The sequence below is a fragment of the Telmatherina bonti genome (genome assembly GCF_933228915.1).
Source record: "Telmatherina bonti genome assembly, chromosome: 24".
Lineage (NCBI taxonomy): Eukaryota > Metazoa > Chordata > Actinopteri > Atheriniformes > Telmatherinidae > Telmatherina > Telmatherina bonti.
Window position 1 is genome coordinate 14,927,328 of NC_136633.1, and position 13,793 is coordinate 14,941,120.

At 37.3% G+C, this 13,793-nt stretch overlaps 1 protein-coding gene across 1 annotated transcript in view; it reads right to left on the reverse strand.

Moving 5' to 3' along the window:
- The window catches only part of LOC306773835 (uncharacterized protein), a 47,408-nt gene extending 35,066 nt beyond the window's left edge, over positions 1–12,342 (reverse strand). The window contains exon 1 of the mRNA XM_079263766.1: positions 12,287–12,342. The gene's annotated coding sequence lies outside the window, so the exon portion shown is untranslated. The remainder of the gene's footprint in view (positions 1–12,286) is intronic.
- Positions 12,343–13,793: the final 1,451 nt, after the last annotated feature.

Consider the following 13,793-nt stretch of genomic DNA (forward strand, 5'->3'; position numbering starts at 1 on the left):
CTACCTGACCTGTTAGCTCTCTCCAGCCAGAAAAAGACAATCTTAGGATGACTCTTTTTTTGTCTGTTTCTCTCTTTTAATCTTGCATTTCTTAACTGCATCAGTGGCTTTGTGTGTTCAAAACAGCCAGTTCTGTATTATACCGTGAAGGAAAATGTCATGTTGCGTCATGCATGTAAAAGTTGTATTGTGCAGTTTCTCAGCCTCGGGATGCTGCTGGGTTGCAGCAACTCTAGACATGCGCATAATAGATGTTACTGTGTCATCAAAAAGTCCAGGATGCGGAGTTTTGAGGTTAGAAAGATATGTAATGCATCTTTCAAAGCTGTTTAAATTTCTGGGAAGTGAGGAGATCAGACACTGGAGTTTTAGAATAGGAGTGTAGTCCCATTCTGGTCTGATGTGGGAGTCTAGCTTCTCCACAGTCCTGGACCTTCATCTTAGGTTTTTTGGTCTAACAGACCAGTTGTCCTGTGAAGCCATGCTGTTGTGATGGATGCAGGATGCGGTTCAGCATCGTCTTGCTGAATTCTGCAAAGCCTGCCCTGAAAGAGAAGTTGTCTAGATGGGACCAGATGTTGTTTTAAAACATCCATGTCCTTTTCAGTATTAATGGAGCTTCACAGATGTGGAAACTGCCCACACTATGGCACCAATGCAACTCCATACCATCAGAAAAATGCAGGCTGTGGAAAAGTTTGCTGATGACGAGCTGGACACTCCCTTTCAATATTGTTTGATCTCACAACAGAACAGTTTTCCATTGGATTTCAGGGTGAACTCTGTTCTCACACAGTGATTTGCAGTCATGACCATCATGTCCTCCTGGCTGAAGCTCAGGAGGAAGAGCAGTCGGCTTGTAACTGAAAAAACGGGAGTTTGATTCCAGGCTTCCCCTGACTATGTGCCAAAGTGTCCTTGGGCAAGACACTGAACCATAAGTGTCCCCCGATGTGCCTATTGTGGTATGTGTGTATTAAGTGTGTATGTAAGTTGCTTTGGATAAAAGCATCTGCTAGATGACTGTAGAGAGTCTTTTTTAAAATTCAGATGTTGCCTAAAGGCCAGAAGATCACGAACATCCAGTGTTGACCTTATGTCTTGTCCTTGAGAGATTTGTCCCAGAAGTGTGTCATATTGGTGAACCTCTAACCTATTTTACATTTAAGAGACTTTGCCTCTGTTAAATGCTCCTAACTATCCAGTCATATTACTGATCTATTAATGTTAAGCTGTTGCCATACGTTCCTTCAGCTGTCTTTGATTTGTGTCGTTTGTTTTCCCAGCCATTTGTTTCTCTGTTCAAACTTTTTCCAGATGCAAATTCATCGACTTCAAAGTGAACTAATATTTTCTGTCAAATTTCCAGTTGACTTAGTTGTTTATGTTCTACCAAAAATAAAACATGGATTTTTTTCTATGAACTGGCAGATGATTGCATTGTGGTTTTATTTACATTTTACCCACTATCCCAACTTTTTTGGATGAGGGGTTGTACAAGTAACGACCAGTGTTCAATCTAAGACAACAAGAAAACCTTAAAAAAGAAACACGAGGAGGACAAAGAGGTTTAAAGTAAAGCTTACACTTAAAGCAACTACTGCATCTACAGGGATAGCAATAATCCCAAACAGAAATCCAAGTTTTTTCTTTCTTTTTTCTTCTTTTTTAACAAACATGTGATTACAACTGTCCCATCTTTGCCAAGTAGACCAACTCCTCTAGAGAGCTGTTTTGAAGATTTGTCAAATTCTTGGATTGGTCAGTTGGGGTTGAGCCAGGGGATGATGAGTTAAGTCTTAAGCCAGCCATGAAGAAAGACAGATTTGCACTTTTATGCAGCTTTGAGACTGTAAGGAGGTAGAACACTAAGCATCCTGTTAACATTAAAAGAGTGTGAAAGGACCGTCAAGGGGGTGCTGATGCCAAAACAAGCATTTAGAAGTCAAAAAGGAGACTTGGATGAAATGGGAAGAGACAAAGAGGGGAGAACAGAGATTCCCCAAACAGGAAGGAAGCTGATTTATTGGCAAAACTAGACCAAAAGAGACTGCCACTGAAAAAGGAGGAAAAGAAAGTCCACATGAGGAAAAACAAACTTTTCCACTCCTCCACTGAGGAATAATCTGGTTTTCTGCAACTAATTTCATGTTACTTTATTGGATTTGTATGGTCCAAATGAATTAGTAGTGTTTTTTAATTGCAACCTAAGTCAAAAAAAAAAAAAAAAGAACAGAAAAATGATGTGTCATATTTTAATACAATGTACACTTATCAAGATTTTGGCTACATCCAATAAGGCCTTTAAATCCAGACTGCTTGTATTTCAGCATCCAGTGTGTTTACTAAATGCACTTTAAAGAAAGTAGATATTTCACACAAAGAGGCAAGTTACAAATATGAATGGGCAAATGTCAGAAAAGCCTTTTTGTACATAAACCATCCAATAACCCACTTAATGTTGGGAAAACTTTCATTAGTCAGCTTAAACATGCAAAAACACTTAGTAAGAGGGGGTTGAATGTAAAGGTATTACCAGGGCTAACAGATCAAAGAGTGAAAAATGAAGGGAGTCAAATAAAAATGGTTTACTGGGAGCTAAAGGATTTGTTTTCATTTCCTGCATACTTTTTTGATGATTTTCTTTTAATCTACATGCAGAGAGACAAAAAGCAGCTTGTTTTACTTGTAAAAGGGAACTTGTTGATTTCATGAATGACAAGAAAATAAATGCATGGAAGATAAATAATTAAAGTTACACCGGAAGTCATTTTTCTCCTGCATTAGAGTTGGCCCCAAAAAGGAAATTTGCTTTGGCCCAAAAAAAAATGACAAAGGAATATTTTTTTTAAAAAGTGTTGTTTTAGAGTGTGTACTAAAAATATCAGAAGCAGGCCAGGAATAGAAGCATAGTGAAGAACTCCTCCATCACACAACAGCTGGTCTATTTTGAAATAAGATCGTCCTCTTGTGTTGTCCACCCAAAACATGCATGTTTTTAATGTAATTAATAATAAACTTAACAACAAGTGGATGGAAAGATAACGGACTTGTTAACTCAACTGAATAACAGAAATGCTGGAAAACTATATTTAGTCTTTTGGCTTATTCTTGTCTTTCAAAGCCCCCAAGTGGCAACCAGACATAAATTCCCACAATCTGTCATCATACAAACTATATGCGCTGCCTCTTATCTTATCTGGAAACTCATTAATTCCAGCTTTTACAGGATGCAAAGCTGGCAATTTGACATTTTCCAGTTGTATCAGTCATCAATGGATAGGATACATGGACAGATGGACAGTACAGCCTTGAAATGGGTCACAAACGGTAAAAGCTAGGTTAAACAAACAAGCATTTCCTCTATAGTCCCTTGAAAGGTAGAACACAGCTGAAAAGACACTTTACAGATTCACACATCAGAGATGACTTCCATGTTCCTCCCAGGGGGATGAAGCCAAACTGAGTTAAACACAGGGCAAAAAGGCGAGGAAGGATGAGATAGAATTTAGAAGCTGACCTAATCCACAGATTTGTTATCTTCATCACAAATGAGGCAAACAGGAAATGAATCTTCATCTGAACACTGTGCTAAAAAGCTGGATAAACCAAGATGAACTTCATTGAAATTATTCAACAGAAAAGACAGCAGATAGTTTCAGAATTATCTGTCTCTGCTGCACTGACAGGGGCTCTTCTCATTGCTCTTCTAGCAAAATGGTAATTTTTCTAACTAAATCTGAAGTTCTGATGGAAATATTGCAGCTTATAGAGTGCACTATACATACATTAAAGAAGTAAAACAGCAAGGTAAACTCTCAATCAATTATGAACATATTCCAAAACATATCTGAACAATATGTCGATCTCTTTTTGACACAAGGCAGTAGGAGAAATAGTCTTGAATGGATGGTGTAGAATGCATCACCAATACCCCTATTGGTGTTGGAATCTTTGGTGATCCATCATGCTAAATGTCCCAGTTAAATAGCAAATTTTGTAAACATATTCTTTAAAAAAAAAACTGAGCCTTTGAAGAGGCAAATGTGGAAAGATGTAACTAGGCTATAAATTGTGGGCACCAGACAAAAGAATGGGGAAACTGAATGTGTTGCAAGCACAAAGTCTGAAGATCATCAACACAGAATACAAATTAATTAAAAAAAAATGTCATATAAATCTTGAGCTGAGGAAAGCCATTGAGATTTTGATTGGACTAAATAGCCTCAAGTTGTCTTGGACAGTGACAGGTTAGTAAGGTGAGGGTTTGATAGTGGAAACTAAATAAAAACAAAGCAGATTTTACATGCTGTATGTAGCCAAGATGGGTCATTTCCACTTTGTTGGTTCAAAGACAGACTATTTCATATGCCAAGAGACAAATATCAAAAGACTCTGAAGCGAAGAATGCTTTCTAATTTAATCAAAGGAATTAAAAAGGAGGGGGGAGGGCAGCTAGTTACATATCATCCAAGCTAGTGAAACAAGACTAACATATTCCTATTCAATTCAGCTGTCTAATGTGTGGCTTTTCAACTGTTTTAATTTAAAACGGTCTTTTGGGAGTACAAAGTTGACCACTAAAGTATTTTGGCAATAGTTTCCTATAACTTATAGAAAACATAGGAAAACCTGTCCCAAAGCTAATGAATTTGCTTCTATACACAAGCTAGCACAAGCAAACAAGGACAGTCCTCCGTAGTGACTATCCACCATGTGTGTAGTTATTACATGCAGTAATAAAGGTAATTTTGCCAGCTTTTTGGCTGTGTAGAATATCATACATGTGTCTTAGAAAATGTAGTTTAAAGATACATGTGTCGAACAAATAGTAAAGGCTAATGCTAACCATAATCTTTTTCTGATCCTAGTCTGTGGTCATGACATCAACTGAAGAGATTGTGAAATTTTAACTTTTTGAAACAATCAATATATCTACCATTCAAAAAACTTCTTCAAGCAAACTTTGGTGCACTTTCTTAAATTTGAATTTCTCATTATATTGTTTCCTACTCATCTATTGGTAGTATTTTCCCAAAAAGGCAAATACTAGCTACCACCCACAACAGGGATTTAAGGTCAAACAAAAATTGTTTTTGTGATACTACGCAATTATACTATTCTTTACTTGACTGAAAAGGCTCACTTCACTTTTCAAAACTGACAAAAAGATATATAGTTAAAGTCATAAATGCATATAAAACGGAGACAAATGCTAAGACAGTTTTATGGTAATCATGCATCTCCAGAGATGACCGTGATTTATTACGTCTGTGTTGGTAGTGTACTGATATTCCACTTGGGGTTCAGGCTGAGCCAGCACACCATCCAGAGACTCTTCTCTAAGTTCTCTTTAGTTCCCCCTTTGTAAAATGGCCATCAGCCCCTATTTCCTCATCTACAATTCACACCTCTTCACACATACACACACATGCTCTCCCTCAGGCCAGAACACGTCTCAACACAACACAGAAGCACATCAAACCTAAGACATGAGTTATATTTCAAAAGCATGTGTTTCTTTGATATTTACAGCATGACGTTATAGATACTACACAGAGAATTATTTTAAAATAAATTTAGAAATAAAAATCATTCAGTTTTCTTTGTAAATATTGAAATTAAGGAGCTGGAGCCCCGATGCATATGGATACTCCTTTATTATTCTCCCACATCATTACCATGTTTATAACCATTTCAAAGATGGAGCAAAGTATTTTTGGATCCACAATATCTTTTAATCACAGACTTTGCTTGATGTGAGCCAGTAAGTAATTGTATCTACGATTAATTTAACCTTTTCTAATCTCAGCTCTATGTACTGTATATTGCAGCGCAGTCTGATCAGTGCAATCTAGTCAGTAGTCTTGTAGAATAACAAAGCAATGCAAAAGTACAAAAAGTCAAACTGCGAGACAGCAGGGTAATTAAAGAAAACAAATATATGAGGGAGCAGAAGAAGGTGAGTTAATAAAAGAAAACAACAGGCTTCAGCGCCTCTGTTTCAAGTATATCAGTACTAAGAGTCGAGAGAAATCCAACACATGTGCTACACTTATAGAATATTCTATTGTATTCTATTCTACAATCATTTAGCAGATGCTTTTATCCAAAGCGACTTACATATGAGTGAGAACAACACAAGTACAAAATCAAACAATAGAGGACATTGTAGGAAGGTGCTATAGCGCACTGTCCAGTTGGACGCAGGTCCTTCCATGAAGTGCTACAGGCTTTTTTTTTGTGTTTTTGTTTGTTATATAATTTCACCTATGTTATAATACAAAGAATTAATATCATAAAGTTTGTTGCAAAGAACTGGACTAAGTTCTCCAACTTGGTATGTATGTTCACCGATATGTATTCAGACTCCTCTTCTCTAGTCTTGACCTCCAACATTTAAAACAAAGTTAGCTCGACTCCACATAACATGTTTTAAAATGGAAATGGAGTGTGTTCAATCAAGCTTGGAGGACAGCACAAATTTTAGCTGTAATTTCAGTGGAACCACTATAAAGAGATACTGTGGTACAACATAATGAGAAGACAATAAATTATATAAAGAATGCAAACATTAAATAGTAAATACTTTTGCAAATAATTAACAATTGGTCACTATATGTACACTGAAGGCTTTTAACCCATAAGAACCGAGCGTGACATATATGATACATACATTTTCTGATTTGCCATAACTTTAAAAACAAACTTTTTCCAAAATTCTGTGGAAAATGTTCTGATTTTTGGACTCCAGAATGCAGATTACACTATAAAAATGTGCCATATTATATAGTGATGAATGGTAAATATCCCTAAAACATTTAGGTACTTTTTAAATTTAGATTTTGTTAAAGATACAAATAGACCTCATTTAAAAAATGTGGACTTAACTAATAATTTTTTCTTAGGTCGGGCCTTTATGGGTAAAACCCCCACATAATTCTGATGAGGCATTCCTTGGAAACCATGTTTGACATAGTTTGGTCCTAATCGCTACAAATTCAGCTGGTAAATGTCCAAATGACTATTTTTGGTGAGGTATTAGTTAAACCTGTTGGACATTTAGTACATACTAAATCAACTTTAAATGGCAAAGTGCCTGTCTTACAGCTTAAATTAATATTTCAAATAATTTGCTGTGCATTTTCTATTACAATCAAATTTAATATGCTGAAATTTCCTGTATACTTGATGTAGCTAAATTAATTAGGAATTTTAACTAAACCATTAGGCCTCCACTGAGACCCATGCATGCAACCAAATGAAAAGCAATCCAATGTAAATAAAAGTTTCCATCAATCGTCTTTGGTTATCCCACATAAAGAAATTCACAATCTTTTGTAGATTCTTCTGTAATACTTCCAAAATTAAAAACACTCAAACTTTCCACCAAGTTTCATGAAATTCAACCTGATATTGTTTGTGTAATCTTGTTGACAAACAGGCAATTAAAAGCTAAACCACTAATGAAAGTGACTTTTTTCTGAGTCCTAATTACCACTATTATATCATAAGTTATGAAACCACAGTGAGAGAGGATTGGTTAGAGAAAGAATGAATGGACCTAAATAATGTGAAAGCCTTAATCATCCTTCTAGTCTGTGCTGGGAAAGGAACTTTAATTGGAATGAACAGGATAAGCTTGGTATAAAAGTCCGACCTGACCTCAGGGTCAGGAACATCTGCTCGAGAGAAGAGTAATATCCTGTTTATGACAGGAAGCAATGAGAAATGTGGTTTGGATTTTGGGGCTTTATGGCTGCTACAGTTAATATCTGCCATGAAAATAAGTATATAAATACTAAACATATTTTTTTATTTATACATCAAATCGCATATCTTATTTCTGATTTTTCTCCATGCAGTGCACGTATCTACATTTTCTTAGACACTAATCGAGAACAAAATAGAACATGCAAATAGCAGTTATGCAAACTTGGGAGGACCAGGTGCTGCTCTTTGTGCCTCCAGGCCAACAGCTGCACTTTAAAGGACAGGTGGAAAAACTGGTCTATATGTAAGTGTTTTAGTGGGCTGAGAGCATAACATGCACATTCATCAATCAACACGTTAGCACAAGGCGGTTGAAAATGGTGCCCCCAGGCCATCCTTTTATTATTAGAGAATACTTTCCCCGTCACGAATGTAGGGATGGCAAAAATATTTTAGAGGGCAGATGGTTGCGGTAAGGTGTTTGGTGTTTGTTAATCTTGGCTAGCGTTTGCATTTTAATTATATCCTCTGAAAAACAATGCAACAGAAACGTGAAGCTATAGGAGAATGAAAAAATGAAACAACAATAGTTACTTCATTATAAAAGGTAAACTTTTTAGCATGCTTATTTGTCTGAACTTTTTTCTTTTCAGTTTTTCTTTGTCCTTAAGGTGAGTTCCATGAGGCAGCATTGTCACACATTATTCAACAAGGATACAAGCAAATGCATCCGCTTGTCCAACTTTGCTGCAGTCCAACTCAAGATATGATGCTGTCTGGTTTATTCAGCCACATCTGTGTTCATGACTCACATTGCGGTCCAGCCAAAGCTGTGGCAACCCACTTAGCAGACATCAAGTATCACTTTGTCTCACTTCATCTGGGTATTTTGTCAAAACAGGTATGCAGTGTCATTTTACTTTTTTATTCTTATTTATTCTCATTTTACAAAGACAATTTCATATCTTAAAAAAAAAAAAAAGAATATGTTAAAAATGAGTGCCAAAGACAACCACATCTTGGATTCTAGTCTCTGTGACTGAAGACAAAGGGACAATGTCACGCTTCTCTCTAACACCTCCAGTTATTTCCACTACATTATAAATGCATTGCTGACTAACAGCAGTTGGGAACATCGGTGAAGCTGACTCCAAAGAAATGTCCCTCCCTCCCACTGTTCCTGCCGTGCCAGCATGGCAACAGTTGGTAAACCAATGGCAACAGCATCCTCAGATCCAAACAACAGCCTCGCTTTGAGGGTGTGTTGCTGCTAGAATTGAATAAGGGATGCAGGAAGTAAGGAGGAGGAGGAGGAGGTAGCTCGGGATGATTTGGGGGGAGGCCTCAGTTTATGCCCCCCTCCCCCCCCCCCCAAAAAAAAGAGGACAGAGAAAGGGCATGTTTGCCCCCTTTGCTTTCCCCTCCTACGCCATGGTTGTCATCCCAAGTTGGTTTCCAGAAAAGAGACAGCTCGCCCAAGAGCTACCCAATAACCATGCAGACAGACAGAAATAGAGACAGACAGAGAGAAGGGGGTGGAGGGGGCACCAGGGGTCATGCTAGCAGAGATGTGACAAACATTCTGGTGACTTTCTGGTGCCTGGTCATAAATTAAAACACAAAAACAGAGCGAGCAGTCTTGGTTTCCCGTTCTTAAAAATTGATATATTTGAACAAAGAAATTCTCTTTGAAACAGACTACAGATAACAGAGGACTGAGCGGCATCAAATTTTTAATGGAATCACAAGTAGGAAGTGAGGAAACCCTTGGCTCTCTTTAGCAGAAATAGCTTTTGTGGGCATTTTGCATAATTGTCCAGAATTCTCTGCCATAAACTTGCTGAAAATATTACCAACATCAATAGTAGGAGGATGTCTGAGGGTTTTCTTGTACCAACTCCCAACATTTAAGTGGGGCTCAAATATGGACTTTGACATGGCAATTCTTCCACTCTCCATTTCTTAACTTTGAAAAACATCCAGTTTCACTTCCAAGGAATAAATTACAGCAAGATGTCCAATCCTTCAATGATCAATGAACCCCCCACCAAATGTCTTTTTATGATGGCATACACCATGTGTACGCATGTTTTGTCTTCTGTAAGTGTGACCAAAATGATCAAACTTTGATTAATTTATCATTAAAAAGTCAAACTTTACTTCTTTATTAAGGTTTTTCCCTTTAATTTCTAATACAATGGTGCAATATAAATGTATGCAGTTGTATCTGGCGTGGCACTTCAAGCTGTTTGCTTCAGTAGGTACCTGCACTGTACTTGGAGACTTTTTGCTTCAACTAATCTACTTTTGGGTTAAATTTACTGTCTTAGTCTAGACAGTGGAGTTATTTATTTCCTTATGCCTTGACAAACTCATACGTATCAACCATAGATTTTATATAAGAGCCAGCAGCAGTCACCATAACATACTGCAGCTCTTCGTGAAGTAGCATTCTGAAGTCATAATTTGACATTTGATCATCACCATTTCAGCATTTTGGAAAGCAGAGGTGGCAAAAGTACAGGAGGGATTCCTGAAATTTGATTTGATAAACGTATAGAAACGTTTAGATTAACTTATTATTGTTTCCCTTCCCCTTGATCATATTTTTTGAGAAGTGAAAAGCAGCTTTTGAGCAGATGCTTACTGAGCTTTTAGATTCAATGTTGTCAACATTTTCTTTTTATAATATTATAAGAAGTTCATTCATTTCGCATCATTTTGTCATGTTCCCACAAAACTGACATGAGAAAATCACCCTTTACCTTGTAGAGCCCAGCATGACACATACATATAGTTTTATGAGACATTTCGCAACAATTTATGGTAGAAACTTTGCTCACATTGCACAGTCTGATACTTGCCTTATGCCCTTTAATAAATACAAGAAAGCATAAGATCACACTGTAATAAATCTGACTCATTACATGGTAAAAAAAAAGATAAATAAACCTAAAAAAAAAGTTTTATTTTATGTTAAAAGGGACAAATGAATTATATTTACTGCTTATATTTGAAAACATTAGACTTTTCTTACAATTTGGGCACCATTCCCTTAGTTTATTTTATATGTTCACCACTTCGAAGACTTCTTTCCAGTAGATGATCATTGACAGTATGATGATATAATAATAATTCAAAGCAGCACACTTTTTAACAACTTGCTGATATAAAGTGAAACATCTCAATTTGTCCAGAGTTAGTCTCTCATAAAAGATGCAAAAACTGTACGATAACTATTTTCCTTATTCTGTTTGCTATACAAATACATCTTACTTTTATATTTGTTATCACATTTATACATTCATGTATACAACTCTACCTGACTGAAACCAAAGGCCAAGGCATTCCTACATACTGAACAAGTAGAAAAATGTATGCGTCACATGCTCTCCTGTGATAATATGCAGATGATGATGCCTTTTAATCACACAAACATCTTGTTGCATACTCACTCGTTCACATGGCATAACATTTATATAAGACAGTTCTGATAATATAGATGAATCTCTATCCTGATCAGACACGATAAGTTTAGAGATTTACTTGTTTTTTCATGGCAGTAATCTGTTTTTAATGAGGTAGTCAAACTATCAAATTAACACTTGACTGTTAGCTAATTATTACAAGTTGGAAGCTTGACCTATTCTGCCCTTTTCCAGGCAATTCAAGCTCAAATACTTAGGATTACAGGAAGGGAGAAGAAAAGATAAGCCTATAAGACAGAGAAAGAAAGAGAAAAGAGGGGTGGAAACAGTGGGAAAGACATGAGGGATCACAACAGATTAAAAACAAAGCAGGATGGATAGAAAAAAAAAGTTTAAAAAAAACAGAGTAGGTGAGGAAAGGTGTAGAGAAGAAGCCAAAATTCTTCTCAGTCCATCATCACCTGCTCCACAACTCATGCTGACCGGAGCTTTCAGCAAACTTGTGACAACCAGCTCTGCTGAGACTGACAGGCAGCGTAATGTGCCCTGTGGTTTCATTTGGTTTGATGACACGCCCACGGAGAAACCACCAACAATCTGTTGGCTATGAGTAACTAACCTCCAACAACCAAATGCCATTGCAGTTTGTACAATTTAACATATCTCAAACCTTTCAAACGAACATTTAAGAAAAACTACATTAGTTTTATGTACCTCAAAATGATCGTTTACACACACATACACACATATACAATTAAAATAGCGGCACACTCCAAGTGCTGTCCCGGTTGGCTGGATAATCACTAATGTCTAGACGGAGAACGTCACAAAGACTAAAGATCACCAAAACACAGAAACAGCCTCGGGCTTATCACAATATCAGCTCTTTCACCATATTGTTTGAAAATGTCGGCAGCAGACATCTAAAACAGTTAAAATCTCTGCCAACAAAGGGGATGGTGATACCCAGAGAAATATTGATCAAAAAATTATGCAGTCGAAAAGAGAAGAAGGAGAATCCCTCAGAGAATTTTTAATTTGCCTGTTCTGGCCATTAAATAAACATACTGCTTTCTTTCCCCCCAAAATGTGAAAGAAATACTTGTATTTATAAGAAATATAAATAATACAGTAAGACCTCTTACCTGGGTTGGGGGGGTGGGTCCAGTTTTGTTTTGTCTGCAGAGAGAGAACAAGGGGGCCAGCAAGGCAGCAGCTTCTGCAGAAAGAGAGGAAGAAAGAAAAGGGGGCGAAACGAATGAGAGACAGAGAAATGAACGGGAATCATAGAGGGCAGAGACACACTGACAGAGATGGTTGACGTATTTTCGCCAGCAAGCACACTGCTGCAGCTTACATACTCCCCCTCCCACAAACACACCAACCCAACCGGCACGCTGACTTGCATCCCCTTCACCGGCACACACACTCACACACAGACAGAGGTGCTGAAGCCAGTGTCTGCATTGCACTGGGGAGCGGTGGGAATGGGGGTTTGGGGAAGGGAGGACTCTGCCATGTCTGAGCAAAAGAAAAAAAAAAAAATGTGTGTATGTTTGCTCGTCAGTCCCATTAATTCATGTTTGAAAGGGATATGAAGCTTATCTAGCCCCGAGGGAATTGAGTTCCATGATAAAAGACCATCTCTCCCCAAGACATTTCCAGAAGAGTATTCCATTTTCCTGTCTGTGCCGATCTCAGCCGCTCCTTTGCTTAAAGACGCTGACATTATGAATGCTTGAAACATTCAGACATCATAGCGAATGCGGCATGAGTATCTGTAAGTGTGTGTGTGTGTAAAGGAGGGGTGCCCCATGCTGAATAATTACTCTGCCCTGGTGCTCATTTGCAGGCATGGCCGAGTTCTGCAGCAGCACTGAAACAAAGGCAAAGAGGGGAACGAGGATAAAAAAAAAAAGAGGGTCTTACTGCAGAGGCTGGACTACAGGAGAAAATAGCATAAACCCAGAAGCAATGAAAGCCTAAAATTCCTGGCTCATAACTCCAACCTCAAAACCAAATTAAATAAATATGTTTATAGTGCATAGACTCACAATGTTCCCACTGTAGCCATCCATCACCTGCTCTACTTGAGATGTCAAAGTGAAAAAATTCAGGCGTTTTAAACTGAATAAATGAGTGCAAGTGCGCAAAATGGTTTGGAATAAAAGATCTTTTTTTAAAAAAATGTATAATATTATTGTTTCCAATTTCTTATACTAACAGTGATAAAGTGAGATAAAGTAACTTCCTATGTTTATTACTAAAAGGAGTTGAAATATATCAGAAAGAATGTTTTATTATTTAAAGGCATTTTAATGCTTTACTTGTGTCAATCATTTTTGTTTAATCAGGATATAAATTCCATTCGCTATCCAATCCCATGAGAGTACACAGCCCACTTTGAGACCACACAATCAGTAAGGTAATTTTGCAGAATAGACTAGCTTGGATGTATCGTGGCTGTTGAATTTGATTAGTCCCAGCTTATAGACTGCTGCAAATGCTCTACCTAAACAATGTCACAGAATATGTGCGCAAGTTCTTCTATTTAAAGATTCTGGCTATAAATTGTTGAAAAGTGGATTGACCCCATAAGTCCATGCTGTTCACAGCCACTGCTAACAGATTGTTAGCAGTGGCTAAATAGAT